General features: G+C 36.6%; 1 pseudogene; it reads left to right on the top strand.

Moving 5' to 3' along the window:
* LOC149580744 (DNA (cytosine-5)-methyltransferase 1B-like) overlaps positions 1-18,841 on the top strand; it is a 56,617-nt pseudogene that overhangs the window by 32,291 nt on the left and 5,485 nt on the right.

Raw genomic sequence — 18,841 nt, 5'->3', positions numbered from 1 at the left:
TAGAAAAGAGTTCAAATGGACTGCAGCAGCTGCGAGAAGTTTTGAATTGCTAAAGAAGAAGGTAACAGAACAACTTGTGTTGGCACTTTTAGATTTTAGAAAGGTTTTCCAGGTGGATTGTGATGCTAGTGGCAGCGCTATTGGGGCTGTATTAAGCCAAGAAGGTAAGCCTATTGCATATTTTAGTGAAAATTTGAATGATGCAAAGAAGAAGTATTCTGTTTATGATCAAGAATTCTATGCAATAGTTCAGGCCTTAAAGAAATGGAGGCATTATTTATTGCCAAAGGAATTTGTTTTGTATACTGATCATTAGGCATTACAGTACCTAAATAGCCAAGGTAAATTGAATCAGAGGCATATGAAGTGGGTAGAGTTCTTGCAGAGTTATACATTTGTGTTGAAGCATAGAAGTGGAAAATCTAACAGGGTTGCAGATGCACTAAGTAGGAGACAGTTGTTGCTTACAATAATGCAGGTTGAAGTAGTTGGGTTTGATGAACTCAAGAATTTGTACCTCGAGGATCCTGATTTTACTAAAGCATGGAAAGCTTGTAAAGAACTTGTTGCTGTAGATAGAACCAAGTGGTTAGACTATTTGATTCAGGATGGCATGTTGTTCAAAGGTAGTTAATTGTGCATTCAAGGGAGTTCCATGAGGGAAAATCTAATTAAGGAGAAACACAGTGGAGGGATGGCAGGACATTTTGGTTGAGATAAGACCATTGCCATTCTTAGAGAACATTATTTTTTGCCTCAAATTTCACAAGATGTGAAGAAGTTTGTACAGAGTTGCCAAGTTTGTCAAGTTGCCAAGGGGTTTAGTCAGAATACTGGCCTATATCAGCCATTGCCTGTTCCATCAAGGCCATGGGAGGACTTACATATGGATTTTGTTCTTGGATTTCCAAGGACACAAAGGGGTAATGACTCAGTATTCGTGGTGGTTGATAGGTTCTCCAAAATGGCACATTTCATTCCATGCTACAAAACTCATGATGTTGTCCATATTACAGACTTGTTTTTCAAAGAGGTGGTAAGACTACATGGACTTCCAAAAAGTATAGTTTCTGACAGAGATACTAAATTTGTGGGGTATTTCTGGAGGACATTGTGGAAAAAGTTGAGAATAGACTTGAAATTCAATTCCACGCATCACCCATAAACTGACGGCCAAACAGAAGTGGTAAATAGAAGTCTGGGCAATTTGCTGAGATGTTTAGTTGGGGATAAGCTCAAGGGATGGGATTTGATTCTACCACAAGTAGAGTTGGCTTACAATAACTCTATAAATAGGAGTACTAGAAAATCACCATTCCAAATTGTATATGGGAATAGCCCAAGAACTGCACTAGAATTGAGGAAGATAGAACAAGGGGAGAGGACAAGTGCTAAAACTGAGGAATTTTCTGAACATATCAAGCATCTACATGAGGAAGTTCAAGCACACATTACCAAGATGAATCAAGAGCATAAAGCTAGGGCTGATCAAAGGAGAAGACATAAGGAATTCCAAGTAGGAGATTTAGTCATGGTGCACTTATGAAAAGAAAGATTTCCAGCCGGTACTTACAACAAGCTAAAAATGAAGAAACTTGGCCCCTGCAAAATTTTGAAGAGACATGACTCAGGAAATGCATATGAAGTGGAGCTGCCAGATGGTATTCACATTTCTCCTATTTTCAACATTGCAGACTTAACAAAGTATCATGATGATGGTGCAGATGATGAGCCAGTGTTAGAGCCATGTCCAATTCCTACTTCTAAGAAGGAGGAGATAGAAGACATTCTAGATCATCGTGTGGGTAGGAGTACCAGAAATAGGCAGTATGAAGAGTATTTGGTGAAGTGGAAAGGACGGCCGATCGAGGACTCAACTTGGATTTTAGCAACTGAGGTTTCCCATTTGGGATTTCCTCTACCATTCATAAAGTGACAGGGTCACTTTTCAATCTACCTTGGGTGTCTGATACAGGAGCATCTAGAGGTATAAGGGCAATCCTGTGTCACCCAAAAATAATGTACTTAGACTTTGTTTCTGTTTCATGTGTTTTCATTTTTGGACACCCATTTGGGTCAAATAAAGGTTCCAACTCTCATAGTTCCATTATCAGTGTGCTAGAAAATCTTGAAAAAATAGGAGCATGTAATTGGGCCATCATTTTGGTAAACTAGAAGGCGTGAATTGGCCAGATGAATGTAATTATGATTTAGAACATTCCAAAAAAAGAATCAGGTCAAAAGGCCCCATGGTTTGAAAGTTATTGCAGTTTTTTGGGTTTTGGAGACCTCCTAAGAATGCTTCAAAGTCAAGTTAGGGGCATTAAATGACCTCAAAAAGGGCTGAAAAATGGGGGACAAGAAAATCTGGTCCATAGGGCTATAGAGTGCTTCGAGAGCTTTTCAAAAATGTAAACGGTTCATCAATCAGAGCTACGGTTCAAAAGTTATGCCTCTCAGAAGTTTGATTATTGTTTCTGGATTCTTCTAGATTTGCGCCAACTTCCAATGCAGCTTCTAGAGCCTTCTATTTGGTTGGTGGATGCCTACTAGCACCTTCTAGAATGTATTCCTAGTCCTTAACCCTCCAAGGTCTATTTAAGGAGATTCCTGGCATTGTAAAAGGCAGTTCAGAGTGGAGTTTGAGAGGAGGTACTGAAGGAAGAAATTATCTCCACATTTATGCTATTGTAAGCCCAATAATGGTTGAAAAATGGTCTCAAATGTACTAGAGCCATTAAGTCCTTCCAACACTTCAATAAGGAATCCTACCCAAGCATGCATTCATTGTAGTATCTATATCTCAAAAGGCATGGATATAGTAAAATCAACAAGATATATAGGTATAGAAACTTAAAATTGGGTGGCAATATGTAAGACTCTTGGTTGCAAGAATATATAGAGATTAAAGAAGATTATGCATTTATAATGAATGTTATAAGGAAAGGATCCTTCACTAAGTGGAGAGTGGACTCTATTTTATCTAGAGCCCTCTCACTACATCAGACCTTTGACGAGATCATAGTCAATCATATAAACTAGGAGGGCAATCAAAGAGTACATGAATTAGCTAATATAGGTATATGAAGTATTAGACATAAAAAGTCAAAATTTCAATATAAGGACTCCATCTGAATTAGGGATGGTTTATCTTTTTTAGAGTTTCAGCTATAGTTCACATCTCCTTGTTCCATTGAAGATTTAGGGGTATTTATTTAGCTTTTACCCACTACCTACATCTCACATCTTAAGAAAATATGATTGGATAAATAGATTCATTGTGGAAGATGGTGTCAAAGCCTAGGAATATGAGTTTGAGGTAAATTTGAAGGTTTGGACTTGATGGACATTTTGAATGGCAAGAAGCCTCATTCCCCTAATTTTATGTCAATAGAGTAACATAAGTTTATTACTATTATATTTTTATGTGAGTAAGCTAGAAAAACACCCTTCGGTGTGACAAAATGATAATCACATTGCTTTAGATATGTTTTCTTAGCTGAGGAATCACTTCTTCTCTTTATTAGTTGTATTTTCTAATTATTTAGATGTATATTATGTTTTTGTTTAGGAAAATGCTTTTATCACCTTACATTTTATTTATATATGCCCTTTTTGTATTCATATTTTTTGACTTTTCAAAGCTTTATCCTTAACATAAGTGAAAGATATAGTGCTTTGATTATAACGAGTTTTAGATCGGAGGTAGGAGGGAGGGAGGGAGAATGACCTAGAAGGAAGGAAAAAATATATAAATTGGGGCTAAAAGATGATTAATCGGATGTATGTAAGTACTTAATGATGTATCAAGGCTAACTTTGTTTATCTATCAAAAACAAAAATACCTCCAACACTCTAGAACCACACTAATTGACAAACCTATGATGTAAGTTACAAAAACATCATAAGGCACCTCATAATGGAAGTAATGGAACTAAACTAAAATGTACAAGTTAAGATAGATTATAATGAGGTTATGACATGTAGGAAGAATATGCTATTTATCCTATAGAATCATTTTGGATTTAGATCTAGGATCTATGTTCAACATTTTAAGTATTTTTAGCTCATAATTTATGATTATTGATTGAGGTTTCATGCACAATTTCTTATTTTTATTGGATACTTTATGTAGAGCTATATATATATTCAATATTATGTGTTGGTTATTTTTATGTAGTGGGAATGACTTAAGAAACTTTGTGTCTAATCCTAGCATAGAGCAATGCCTCTTTTAATACTTGAATAGACTAGCTCATTTGATACAAGTAATAAACTTAGATATGATTTATTTCTATGCATGCATAGGAGCATAAAAATTGCAACATGTGTACATTTGATGTAATTAAATATTAACTAAGTTATAGTGTACTTAAGCTTACTCAGGATAATGCATTTCATAATAGTTTACATTGTTGTCATTTCAAAACGCACATCCCATTTCCTAACAGGAAATGGAGACCCCCTACTTTATTTTTGGCTCTTTGGACTCTTAGTCTAGGATCTGAGCCTTTTGGAGGACTCTCATAGTCCCCTAGTTTGCGTTTGAGTGTTGATCAAAGAGCTAGTTTACTCAAAAATCAAATATTTTAACCCTAGAGGCTCTTTTTAGTAGGAAAAGTGCACACAAATGCACCTAAATAGGTGTGCTGATGCACTAAAATGTGTGAAAGAATTTTTTTTAATAAACCGCACCCCCATAGCTATGCAATTACAGAGTTGCGAGCCTTTTCTTTAGATTGGAGGATGGGGGGTTATAAAAATGTATCTCGTCCTCATTATCACCACTTCTCTCTATCTTTGCATCTTTGTGCAAATACTTATCTTCCACTCCTACATCTCCTAGCTCCACAACTCTGCACACATTGTGGTGCGATCTTCTTTCACATTGTTGCACCGAACACCCAAGTCATTGCTACACACTAGTGCACCTAGCTTGGTGTGCTAGTGCACACCAACATAACACATAAAACAAAACACTAAACAACATTTTGGGTGTGTACTGGTAAACCTACTTGGGTGTGCTAGTATGCACCCAAATCCTTAAAAGGGATAAAACAAAATGTAAAACTTCAAAGATTGGTGCACACTAGCGCACCTAGTATATGCAAAAAATCGAACATAAAATGCATTGTGAGATGCATTAGCACACCTAATTTGGTGCACTAATGCACATCAAACCATTCAAAACATACACCTAATTCTGAATATAGGTGTGCATTGGTGCACCTAATGAGGTGTGTTAGTGCATGCCTTATAATTTGAATTTTGTATTGAACATATGCACATCTGGTGCACCTACTAGGTGCGCTAGGTGAGCCAATAGGCCTTTAAGGGATAATGGGGGGTGTTTTCATGTTTTTGCAGCATCTAACTTGTTGGATTTTGTTCAGGATAGGAATAAGTGTTATTGTATTCTTTTTCATTTTTGATTCTGGACTAATGGACATCCTTTTATGCAGATATTATGGCATTGTCTTTAGCTTCCATGGGTTAGAAAATGGCACCAAAACCTATCGTCTTCAAGTTCCAAAGCCTTCCTCAAGTGAAATCAAGGTTTCAAGATGACTACTCAGAAATCAAGGATATAGAATTCAAACACATAGACTTGGGGGAGTTCCTAAATATTTGCAACAAGCCCACCAAGAGATCATAAATGGTATCTACACTTATCTGATCTAGATTAGTCAATGCAACTTCACACCCCGTATCAGTGCAATCTTTGGGGCTCGTGATGACACTTGCAAAACACTTGGTCTTAGAGAAAAGGGTGGTGAAGAGTGTGACTAGAGATATTTTCCTTGATCTCTAACCTGAAAACATTGAGAGGGTATTCCATCTCCCATGTACAAATCAATTTATTAGGATAACATATGAGGTAGTAGAAAGGTGGTACAGAGAACACATAAAAGAGGCTTCTAAGATCATCCAATCTTCTTACCTTATAGAGAAGACTCCTCTGGGAAAGACAATCGAAAAAGTAGACATGACCAAAGGGTATATGAAAGAAGATATTGGATACTCAATTATACTTCTAAGTAGGGTTATGTGTTTTCCAACAGCTTTACATTTGAACATATTTATGGTGCACTTTATTGAGACCATCAAAACAACAAAGATGCCACTTGACTAGGCCTCTACATTGAGTGAAAATTTATGTGAACATTTGGAAGTGGTAAAGGATAAAAGTAAGTTCCATATGACATCTTATCTAGTATTCTTATTAGCCACAAGGGCAATAGATGATCTAAGGTTATATAGAAGAGGTAGTATGCAGGATCCAAATGCATCGCCATACATCAATTACCCTCAGTTGGTAAAGAAGAAACTCTTGGAGCAAAGCAAGGAATACATAATTGTTAATGATGCCTTCATATTTTCCATCATCTAATTTATAGAAGCAGATTATGCAAAGAGGTTATTAGAGGAAATAGTGGCAAAAATAATGATACTCATAGCATATTACATTCAGTTCAAAACATTTACATATCTATGGGTAGTTGGTACCACTATTAACCCAAAGAAACTCCTGAGATATCCTTGTGATAGAATTTTCATTTTGGAGATTTCTCGATAGGTTGAGTCTACATATGACAGAATTAGGAAACAACATAAATCGTGTTGGACATGGCTTCTAATCACAAGACCTTTTCAAGTGAAGCAAAAGTAGGATATTCCTTCTTTTGAGTGTGAATGAGATCAATATCCCTTAGAACGATAAAAATCTCCACAACCATGTTTTGATAATATTGGGAGAGTATAGTATCTAGTAGGAAAATAATTTATACATGAAGAAGCTATTGAAGACCATTGGATGAATGCAACAAATGACTACAATGTCTATATCAGGGATTATTGTAGGATGACTTTTTATTTGGTGGAAAGGGCCTTAAAAATAAAGATTCCATTGTAGATATTGCAACAAGACTTAGGGGACTTGCTTGATCCTTTTTTCAACACAGATAAAATTGGGGGACACCCCATAATGAATGTTGAGTTAGACAGAGTAGAGAATGATGATATTGACCATCGAGCAAGGCATGTCATCAAAATGATGCAGGATTGGATCAAGAAACCATTCAAAATTGATCCAATACCTAAGACATTAATTTTCCATGCACAAGCCCACCCAGCCAAAGGTAGAGGGAAGAAAGTCACCATCCCTACCTTTGTAGCTCAGTCACCATTAAGGCCTAAAATGGTATACCAACTTGACTGATCAGTTGGATACTATCATCCTCAAGAAAGAAAAGGAAAGGGAAAAAGAAAGAGGAGTTCTCCTCAAAGAGTTGAGCTAGAGGAAGGTGAAATCCTGACACCCCCACAATAAGAGGAAATAAATGTACAAGGATCTGAGGATACAAGGGCATCACAAGTTCAAGATGACCCACAATTGCCACTAGCTACTCCACTCAGCCAAGGAGAAATAGAAGTTGAGATTCAGGAAGTCTCTCCACCATAGCAAACATAATAGGTATCCCCTTCTACACCCAAGAAAGGAAGAAAGATTAAAACCCATATCAAGAAAAGGCAAAGAGTGATCAAAAGAGTAGTGCCTTTCCCATCTATCTCATAACCCATTCTTGAAGAAGAAGAAGAAGAGGAGGAGGATGAGGAGGAGAATGTACCATTAAAAAGGAGAACCCAGCTAGCTATAGCCACAAAATAAGAAAGAAGAAGAAGTTCCACTGTTACACCACCATGAATCCTAGAAGAACCTTTGCAAACAACTACTTTAGAGGATGAAATGTAGCAATGGGTTGATGAGTAGGATGTAGAGGACACTAATATCTTTAAGATGTCATATTTTGATTTCATTCCCTTGGGAACATAATTAGTGGGAGACAAGATCTGAGATACCCTGACAAATGAGCCCCAACCGAAAGATTGGATGCAAATTCCACTAGAATCACAAGGTCTTGAGATGACTCCCTCATCCCATTGCAAGTTTTAGTTATTGATAAAGGCTCTACTACTCCCCTGCCTCCAAGTATCGAAGAAGAACAAATTCAAAAGGAGGAGGAAGAACCATAGCAAATATCAACTAATGAAGTGTCTAGGGAAGGGGAAATGGTTCAATATCCTCAACAAGCTCCCCAAGACACTAAGGTGAGAACAATGAGCTCCGTTAAAACAAAAACTACCAAGGAAGAACCATCATAGAGGGAAAGAACCCCAAAAAGGAGCAATTAGGGAAAGGGGTGGTAGAACAAACTCCTTCATCCTCAAGAGATAGGCCTTTATTAGAATGAGTATCAAGGTAGTTACGCAAAGAAATGATATGAAGTAAAAAGCCATAATTCAATGCTGATGAAGAGGATATGATTGAGTTGATTGAGGTTCTAAGAAAGCCGAAGTCCCCATCAAAAGAGACCAGAGCATTAACATTCATCAACAGTGATCAAAATCAAGATTTATTTGCACAAGTGGCATTTCCTCCTCCTAATGTTGATGTAGAAGATTTGACTCCACAAGATTATCAAATTAGAGAGGTTATGCTTGGAAAGCCCACATTGGATACAGCTAAGTTGATGGTCACAATGGGGATGAAGGAGGTGTTTAGGGGTTTGGAGGAAGAAGGGACAGAACTAATGATGCTTTGTAGGCAAAATGAAATCCTGGAAGGATATTTAGCCATAGTTTTTAGTCCCTTGGATCTTGTGCACCCTGAAGATTCCTTAACTATAGCACTTGAAAGGAGAGATAAGAGGGGAGTGCGTTTGGACCCATTTTTGAATGCCTGTCAGCAATGGTGGGAATTTTTTGAGGAAAAGGGTGTGCTTATAATCCAAGGAAATCTAAAGCTACTTCATGCCATGCAAGAAAACTTAAATAAAATGGTGGCAATTTTAAAATAAGATTTTAGTATAATGGATGAGGTACGTGTAAGGGGTAAATATTTGTAGGTACGACAAGCCATAAAGTGGTAGAGGTACATAATACTTATAGATGTATATACATTAGAGGAATTAGATTTAATTTATGATTGGATTAAAAAGATAGCAGATAGTAATAAAGTAATGAAAAAATTACATGCAGAGATCCATCGGCTCAAGGACCAAGCCCAAGAGCAGATTTTGTAGGCAAAGAAACATTACAGTGATGCATGTCTCAACATTTTTGAGAATGATGAATGGGAAAAATTAATGCCAGTAGAGGTAGTGGTAGAGAAATTCAGAAAGATTTTTGAAGAAGCTTCTAGTGATGAGGATATCTGGCAAGTGTTCAAAACAAAAGAAGCCTTGCTAGAGTTTGATACCAAACTCGAGGATTTTGCTGAGACCCATATTGAAGTAGACAACTACAAACAAAATATCAAGGATAAGTATGATGCCTTAAATTTACCAAATGCAGAAAAAATCATTGAGATTATTGAGAAATTCAAGGGCAAGCATCAAGACATAGCTATGGTATGAAGGGGAACAAAACCCAGAAGCCAGAATTTCAGTTTGACACTTGGTGAAATTTTTGCATTTTTTGATCTCTGATGTGCATTGGTGAGTTGGTGAGCTAGTGCACCTTTTGGCTACAAATTTTTGAAAGGATTTTGGAGAAGTTAGAGGTGAGTAGATGTGCTAGTGTGCCTCTTTCGACATGCATTTTTCCAAAGGTGTGTTGATAGTTAACTATTAGTGCTAAAAATAGAGCTTTCCATGGATCAAAAATGCATTTTGGCAGTAGTTTAACTCTGATAGATTCCCAATGAAGGATCAATTTTTACTTTTGATAGTTCTAGACATTTCCACATTAGCTGAAGGCTTTCTTATTCTTTTTCTCTCATAAATTCTTTGTTCATGACATGTAAAGGCTCATGCATCCAATTAATGAATATAAAATGGATGGAGTCCTACTAAGCACCAGTTAGATTGTTAGTTTGTATATAATTAGTTTGTTTTATTAATTTAAAAGCATATTATTGCATGAAGATATCTCTCACTCTCAACACAAATTGAGGAGATAATTTCTTATAAATACAGCATTGTAATATGTAATCAAGGCCACTATTATTTTGTAATAATATTATGCTTTTGGTGCTCACATTTGGAGTGTAGTGATTCTTCCCTAAATATGTCATTGTTTGTGAATGTATGTTCATGGAATTGTGATTGAGCCAAAATTTTATTGCTTTGTTTATGGTTGTGAGATCTTTTAGTTTTGGTGTTTGCTACAGTTTTATAAATTCCACTGACGTATCTAGCTCAAGAAGAAATCACCAAATTGTGCCTGCATAACTCTTTGTCTTGCATGAGCATACTTTTCCTAGACTTTTGATTTGATGAAGGGTGAAACATCATATGATTATTAATTTTTCCATCGATGATTGCATCAGTGGAATTAAGGAAGCACTGCTCCTACTTTCATTGGTTACCCACCAATTTCTTCGAAAGCTTAACTCACAGACATGTTTTTTTCTGTAGCTTATGTCCATTAGGATCTTACTCTCACGTTATTTTCTTTAAAGTACTTGTTATTTTGTTTATTAACCTCTTGTTAATTTAGGAATTAATTTTAGTTGTAATGTTATATTGCATTCATTAAAAACTAAAAATACAAAAACATAGTTCTTTTACGTGTTTATTTTGAAGCAGTAAATAGATTCTACATCTCGTCTGAAATCATTCGAACCAACAAAGGCCTCCTCATGAACAAAAACATTTATCTTTAACTAAGGGGATTCCATTAGGTCATAAGATCACCTGAAACCTTGGAGTTGATTTGCAATATTGACTTTTCAAGAGAGGAGTTCGAAAGAATTCATGTCATTTAGAATCATGCAAAGCGATAGCTCAACAGAAGTGGCACTAGAAGGAGGGCCTGATTTTGATTTTTGGAATAGAAGAAAAATTTGCCAAAATTTCAAAATTCTACATTTTTTACAAGTTCAAAAAAATTTCTAAGTTTTTTGAGAAATTTAGGTGCATTGGTGAGGTAGTGCACTAAATTCTATGGTATGCCTCATTTTGTGAGAAAGTTTACTTCTGCAGAGGTGCACTTTTTCTAGAATTGATGCAAATTGGAGGGTTTTGATCCAAAATCTCTATTTCAATGAACATTAAGATCTTCACCAAGTGCACATGAGTTCCTTGAGCTTACCCATTTTCATAAACCATGCAGTGATAAAGGAATATCTCAAACTCAACCACTTCCATTACACATTTTATCATCTTCTTTAGCTCCACCTCCACTCCAACCATGTGGTGGACCACTACATATTCCAATAGTTCCACCTCCACAACCACCACCCTTAGGTCTGCCAAATCCTCCAATGGCCTTTTTTTAAAATGATGTACACTCACTAATCAACTTGAGAGGTGCACTCCATGACCTTCCCAAGAATCCTGAGAAGTTTTTCCCAAGGTTCATTTATGGAGAGGCACGAACTGCTGAAGACCACATCAAAGTATTCAAAGAAATTTGTAATCAAAAATAGATTGCCAATGAGGATGTGGTTCTCCATTTATTCCCTTACTCTTTGGGGGAAGTTGCCTTCAATTCGTACATTAATTTTCCACCTGAATGTATTGGAGATTGGGATACTTTGAAAAAATTATTCCTAGAACAATTCAAAACTTCCATCAACCCAGTTGTGATACATCAACAATTCATATCAATCAAAAGGGACCCAGCTAAGATAGTTTCATGCTTCAACCATCATTTTCACATGGCCTATCACAAACTACAAGCACCATACACTATACCAATTGAAGTTGCCATTCAGATTTATCTGAATGCTATGGACCATCTCACTGCTATTTTTCTAAGAAGATTTCCTAAAATAAATATTGACACGTTGGATAAAGTCTTCACAGAAGCAATTAATTTCACTAAGAAAGCTAATCCTAATGGAGAAGGATTAATGCTTCCAGCTCAATCTATTACAACAATGCCAACATAACCTATTGGAGTACCCATGGTGCCTAGTAATTTCATACCTATGAATCTAGTTTCATTACAATAGGTACCTACTCCACAAAACCCCACTCTAACATATCCAGGGTATGAACCTCTACAAGTTTCTTTCTTTGAGAAAAAGGCATCATCTTCCACAAAGGTAGATAACAATTTTGCCTCTAAGTTTGGTCAAATGAAAAAGACCATGTCATAGAGGAACAATGAGTTGACTCCTCTAAGGTTGTCATAAGGAAAAGGTAACAACTTCCAAAGAAATAATGATGCTCCTTACAACAACAATTATGGTCAAAACTATAATAGGAATTTCAATACAAGTAACAATGTGGGGAATAATAATGTAGGAAACAATAATGGAGGGAACAACTTAAATCCTCTTGATCGTAACAATGACTTCAAGAGATAAAAACAAAAGTGGAATACTTCTCTGAATAATGGAAGCATTCCTGCAGACAATAATAACAACAATGTTCAGTATATAGATATCAATCAGTATGACGATGGTCAAAACATGGTAACAATGATGACTCATACTATAATGGAAATCAAGAGGTGAATCAAAATTTACAAGCAAATGATAATGCTCTTTCTATGAAATTTAATGCCATGCTACTAGAATCATATGATTTTGCATAAAATGAAAAAGTTGAACAACCAGTCAGCAAATAATTCTCATTTCCATTTAGTCAAGAACTAGACCTTTAGCATGAAGAGATGTTTTCTTTTCGTAATGATAATCAAAATACATATAATCTAAGAAGTAGAGAAGAACCTATGATAGATGGAATTCCTCTAGTACCACAACCAACTCCTCTTGATCCAAGAATGAGTAACAATCTAACACCAATCAGGCCACCATATGGAGGAAAATAGAATTAGAATCAAGTGAATGTACAAACAATGTTGAAGAATCTTGTTGGTCTACTGAAAAGTATAGTGCAATGGAAGACTTGGAACGAACAAAGGCCAACATGACCATGTTTGACATGTTGCAAAACTATCCACAATAGTGAGAAGTGCTCAAAAAGACCTTGGATCACACAAAGGTTCTGCATAACACAAACACTATCCCTCAAAAGATAGTATCTCAAAAAGTTGACACTTTGGAGGCAATGTTGACTATGTTTAAAGACAAGGTTGAGGTGCCCCCATTTTTGCTTAGCATTAGGATATAAGGGAAGAATCTTCATAATTTCCTAATTGATTCAGGAGCCTCATGTAATGTCATGCCGCTATCAATAGCTCAAAGATTAGGGGTTAGTTCTCAAAATTCCAATCAGATAGGGATATGGTTGGGTAAAACAGAGGTGAAAGTTATTGGTGTGTTGAAAGATGTTCAGATACAGTTAACAATCGACCCCTAGATTCAAGATGTCATTAATATACATGTGGTTGACATTCTAGATACATATGGACTACTTCTAAGAAGAGAATGGAAAAAATACCTAAGAGGATGGTTCTCTACAAATTACACTCAGTTGTGGTTACCATGGAAGGGATTGAACAATCAAATCAAGATAGATGTAGAGCCAAAAATGAAAATGATAATTATAGAATACAATACAATGCTTTGAATGAGGTGGCATTTTTACAATTAAATTTTGGCTCTTACAAAGTGTTTGCATTTGATATCATCCCAACCAGAGTATCGAATGATCAAGATAGAGAACCCAAGATACCAATCCCAAAAGATGAAATTGTGACACAATTCATAGAGAATACGGTGGCTAATTTATAATGTTCAGGGGAAAAAGATGATCCCAGTATTCTACTTCTTCTAGTTTTCTTCTGATTGCATAAAGTTAGTCACTCCAAATTTGAATGTTCCTAATGTCAAGAAGTAGTTGCTAAGGTACTAACCCAGATGATGGAGACAAAATTTCAAAGTCTTATAAACTGATTCAAATTTGTGGAATGGATTGAAGAGGAAATTGAAGATCTAAATTTTTCCTACAGTGATACCTCTTCAGATGGTGAAGGCTTGTCTTCTCCTTCCCCAGGAATAATCAAAGTTCAGATAAGAAGACAATGCGTGAAAGGTCATGGGTGGAATTTGGTAGTCATTGATCTGGAACCTAAAGTTGATGAAATCAAAGAATTTATAGGGGAGATTCAAGAAAAACAAGAAAAACATATGCTTCCTCTATCAAGAAGTTATAAAGGAGAATCGTCAAGTCCACCCCATGAGAAGTTGCAGTGGGTCCCTAAGAAATAGTCATTCCAAGCTCAAGTAAAAGAGAAACTAAGGAGAAAAAAGCACAAGGTTAGAAAACCCAAGGAGGATCTAATTTGGACACTTCACTTTGATGGTTCTAGATGTAAATTAGGGGTCAACATAGGTATTGAATTGGTCAACCCAAAAGTTAAGTCTTTCTATGCAACATATGGATTATAGTTTAGATGTACTAACAATGTTGCAAAATACAAAGTTTTGATCTAAGGACTTCTCTTTGCACTAGAGAAAGGAATTATTGCTCTCATAATTGAGGGATATTCTCAATTGGTTAATTGGCAAGTGAAATTGTTATACTTTTGCAACAACAAAAGGTTGCTTACAGGAAGAGAGTATGGGATTTATTGGATGATTTTGAAGCCTTGAACATAAAGTCCATTCCAAGAAGGAAGAACATGGTAGCAGATGCTCTCGCTATTTCAACAAGTGCATTACAACTAGTTGAGAGAATGAAATTGAAATGATTTTTAGTAGAATCGGTTGTTGCTCCATCTATTCTGGACAATATTACAAACTTTCAAGTCTTTTAGGATGATTAACACATACTTGAGTTTATCATGTGTAATGGCCACTTTAAAAGGAAAGAAATTGATGACACTTCGGATGACAAACCTAAGGATGATGAACTTGAAGATGAAGATGGGATCCTAAACTTAAAGACCAACACTATTTGTAAGGGGATGGTTGAGTTGGAATGCATCTTTGATAGTGATGAATCAGCACTTAATAAAAGAATGACCCAAGAAAAGGGGATCGAGGAATGTGATGCATAAAAGTTGGGAACCAATGTAGATCTGAGAATGGTCCAGATAGGGAAAGCATGCAATGCACAAGAAAGAAAAGATATGTTCAAACTACTTACTAAGTATAAAGATGTTATCGCTTGCAGTTATGAAGAGCTAAAGACATATGATCCTAAGATTATAAGACTAAATTCAAAGGCTTCAGGGGTTCAAAATGATGTTTTGAGGACTCAAAATGGTGGTGATGCTGAGAAAATATGTAATATGGACAATGCCTATGATGCAAAATGGGATTTTGGGTGCAACATGTAGTTTTGGGTCAAGTACAAAATGGGGAGGTACGGAGGCCCCTAGATGCAATTTTAAGGTTCTAAAGTGCAGTTAGGGGGCCCAAAATGGTCATGTAGGTGCCCAAGTGTGTCCTAATAGTGCCAAGTGTGCTCCAATAGTAACAATTGCATCATTGATGTAGTTGGGGCTAGTTTGGGCACAGTTGGTAGTTTCTGGGCACAGTCGGTAAGTCAAAATGAAGGTTTGTTGATTCTGAGTGGTATGGTTGCCAAACTGATATACCAAGAAGTTAAGATGTTGGGGCTGATGTTAGGATGGGCTAAGAGATGTAAAATAGAGATTATGACCTAAGGAATGATGTCCTAAGTGAAGGTAATGAAGACTAGGAAGTGCAGAATGCAAATCTGTGTCTGCTAATGCAATGGGACCCATCCAGGTACCTAAAGACATAGTTGAAACCCCAAAATGTTATCTAGAATCCAAAACTAGGTTTGAGGACCACCAAGTGTTCCCATATAGTACCAAATATGTCAATGATGTAGTTGGTAGTTTTAGGAAACAGTTGGTAAACTGGGCTGAAACTAAGGCAATATTGAGTGTTATGTTTTCTAGATTGATACCACAGAGAGGTGAATAGTAGGGGAAAATGTTAAGACCAGTATGAATGCTCAAAATGATGCTTAGGACACCCAAAATAAGGGTTAAGGTGTGCAAGATGATGGTTAGATATGCAAAGATGTAAGGTGGTGGATGCAAAGTGCAAATTTTGAGATTGGAATGCAAAAACTAAGGGAGGTAAACTAAACCCAAATGGATGCAATATGAAAGGTAATGGATACTAAATGAGGACTAAAAGGTGTAACATAAAGTCTATATGATGCAAGAATGAGGCCTAGACTAGGTTAAATGTAAGTGGAGTTTATGCAAGAATGAAATTTACATTTTGCCGAGCACGTTTAGGATCACAAGTTTCCATGTTTTCTAAGGTTTGAATGTGTTGAACCAAAGTTTGCAAATTTTGACAAAGGTTGTAAAGTTTTGACAATGTGTAATGTTTGGAGAAGGTTCAAGGTGTAAATTTGAATGTTGGCTATTATCTTGATTAATGTTTCATACACACGCAAGACACATTAAGACAAGAATAGTTGTTGTTAAAAGTGAACAAGCACACCACAACCTAGGCTTTTAGGATTGTATCCACTGAATTCCTACTTGAACCAAAGTTCAACCATGCTTATCTAGAGCTGACAACCTAGGATCATGGCACCACAAGCTCCCCCTTATAGTGCACTCACTTCTTGGGGCTACCAAGATCCGCTTCCCAAGGGGCATGACTTCCCAAGGGACTGTTTCCTCTACTAAGGACCGCGAGAATGTAGGATGTCTTCACAGGCATGGGTGACCCCTTGAGCCAATGGATAGAAAGGATTTTAGCCACTAAAACATGGTTTTTAGTAAGGGCATTCTATTTGACAAGTGAATGATAAACTTTCGCAGAAGGTCTCCATACCCCGAGAACCAAGATTTGACACACCACAAGGGTACTAGAGGAGAGCTATCACATAGCAATACCATTGACGCGGCTTTCATTGTAATCAAGTTTTATATAGTGGCTAGAATGTTGACCTATCTTTTGGCTTGTTACCACTCTGAGATCATCCCCTGGCATACCCAATATCAAGTATCTTGGTCCAACACAGGCCTCCTATAGAAGTTACATGAATTTCTCTTACACACAAGATCCACAAATGCAGAGGGGAGAGGATACATCCAATGTAACTCCTATGGATTTAAACACTATAGACATGCCAGGTAGAAAAGAAAAGGTTCATTTTAAGTACCAAACAAAGTGTTGTCTAATCTGGGAAATCCACACACATGGTTTTAGCAAACACACAATGTCTTTGACAATGTCCTACAAAGCAAGCATTAGTAGTTTGTTATGATCATGTCTTCATTCTATTGGTCTAATTTTTCACAATGCAGAAATTATAGAAATATTTAGTGAAAAATCATTTGAGTCTTGAAATTTTGAAACTTAGGGTTTTGTTCCTTGTATTTTTCAAATCTTTAGATTGCCCTAGTTTTAAAACCTTCAAGAAATATTCTCAGAAAAATATTTTTTGGCATATCTTTTCACCTAAGGAAGGGCTTGCACAAGCATGAATTCATTATATTTTTGTTTAATCTTACATGGCCATGCTTAGTCTAAAAATTGCTTAATCATTTTATTAGCAAATACCTCTGATGACACAAAGTCTTTATAATCATTGATCTTGTTTAGATCAACGGGTAGCTCATGCCCGCAATTTCAAGATGTAAGGTATTTAAATAATGCAGGCATGTGACTTGGTGACACGTAGCCCTCATCTTTCTAAGTTTCTAGTGAACTGTAAAAGGAGTCATAAATCATCAAAAACTTTTGCAAGTTTGTCAGTTCTTTTTGTGCACATTCTGGATTTCCTACAATGTCATTGGCTGAATTACCAACAGAGAATATGCCTTTATCACTAGGAAGCATCAACCATTGATTTCTTTTAAATCAAGGGATAACGTTTTCCTGTAAGAAGGAGATGCTCGTCAGATAAATAATGTGGGGAAGCAAAAATTAGACAAGTGGCACAGTCTGACAAGATGAGCCCGTCGTTCTCAAAATGATGATGAGATGTCTTCCGTGGTGTGTGTCAGATGAGTTAGAATGCATGGAGGTACTTCATTCATTACTGCAGCCAACGTGGCATTACAACTGCTTGATTTTATAACCATTGATCTGTCAGAGATTAAAGGCTAGTGCATGTCTACATTTTGAAGATGCACGAGAGATAAATAATGTAGGCAAGCAGTTTATTGACGTGTGGCAAAGTGGGGTCAAGAAGTTTTAACTATATGTTGCAGTGTGCCACATTATAAAGTTGATCGCTGACATGTACTACCAGATGTGCCACTGAGGAAGTTTGTCCGCCAGATGGAGTAAAGCCTCGTCATCTATAGATCTTTCAAGGATCAAGGGATAGTGCAATCCCACAATATGGACTTGCTCAAAATTTAAATAATGTGGGTATGTGCCTTTGTGATGCGTGTCAAGGTGGGGCTAAATTATGAAGGAACGTAGGGTCACACCCTGTGGTTTCTCACTTGTGCTTAGCTAGAAATACTCATGATGTGGGCATGGAAAGTTTCAAAAATTAATGCAATCATCAGATGAGTCAAAACACGTGGATTGAAAGTGGTCACCTCATTAGCCCAAGTGGATGGTAAGAGCATAAAATGTAGGATTTATTTCACACTGTCAATCCTGTCTAGATCAACGAAGGATGCTTTCCCAAATAAAGAAATTGAGGGAAGTTTAAACAAAGCAGGAATGCACCTTGTGGACACGTGTCCAAGCTGATGTTTAAGTTTTTAATTCAGAAGCTCTGCAGGATATAATCACTGTCACCGTTGATCTTTTGAAAATCAACGGCTGACGCAATCCTACAATAAGGAAATGCTCAATCAATAAGTAAAGCGAGAATGTGCCAACTTGACATGTGGAAAAGATAACGTCAGGTACCTACTCACTCAGAAGAAGATATGGGATCTGTTGGCATGGAATGTTGTCAGAAGGTGCGAACTCATATGGACATTTCCTATTGGTCAGTACAACTGATTGGATTCTATTCAA

The sequence above is a fragment of the Cupressus sempervirens genome, chromosome 1 (assembly GCF_028749045.1).
Source record: "Cupressus sempervirens isolate cs-2001-9-10 chromosome 1, ASM2874904v1, whole genome shotgun sequence".
Lineage (NCBI taxonomy): Eukaryota > Viridiplantae > Streptophyta > Pinopsida > Cupressales > Cupressaceae > Cupressus > Cupressus sempervirens.
This window is presented reverse-complemented; position numbering and strand designations above follow the sequence as displayed.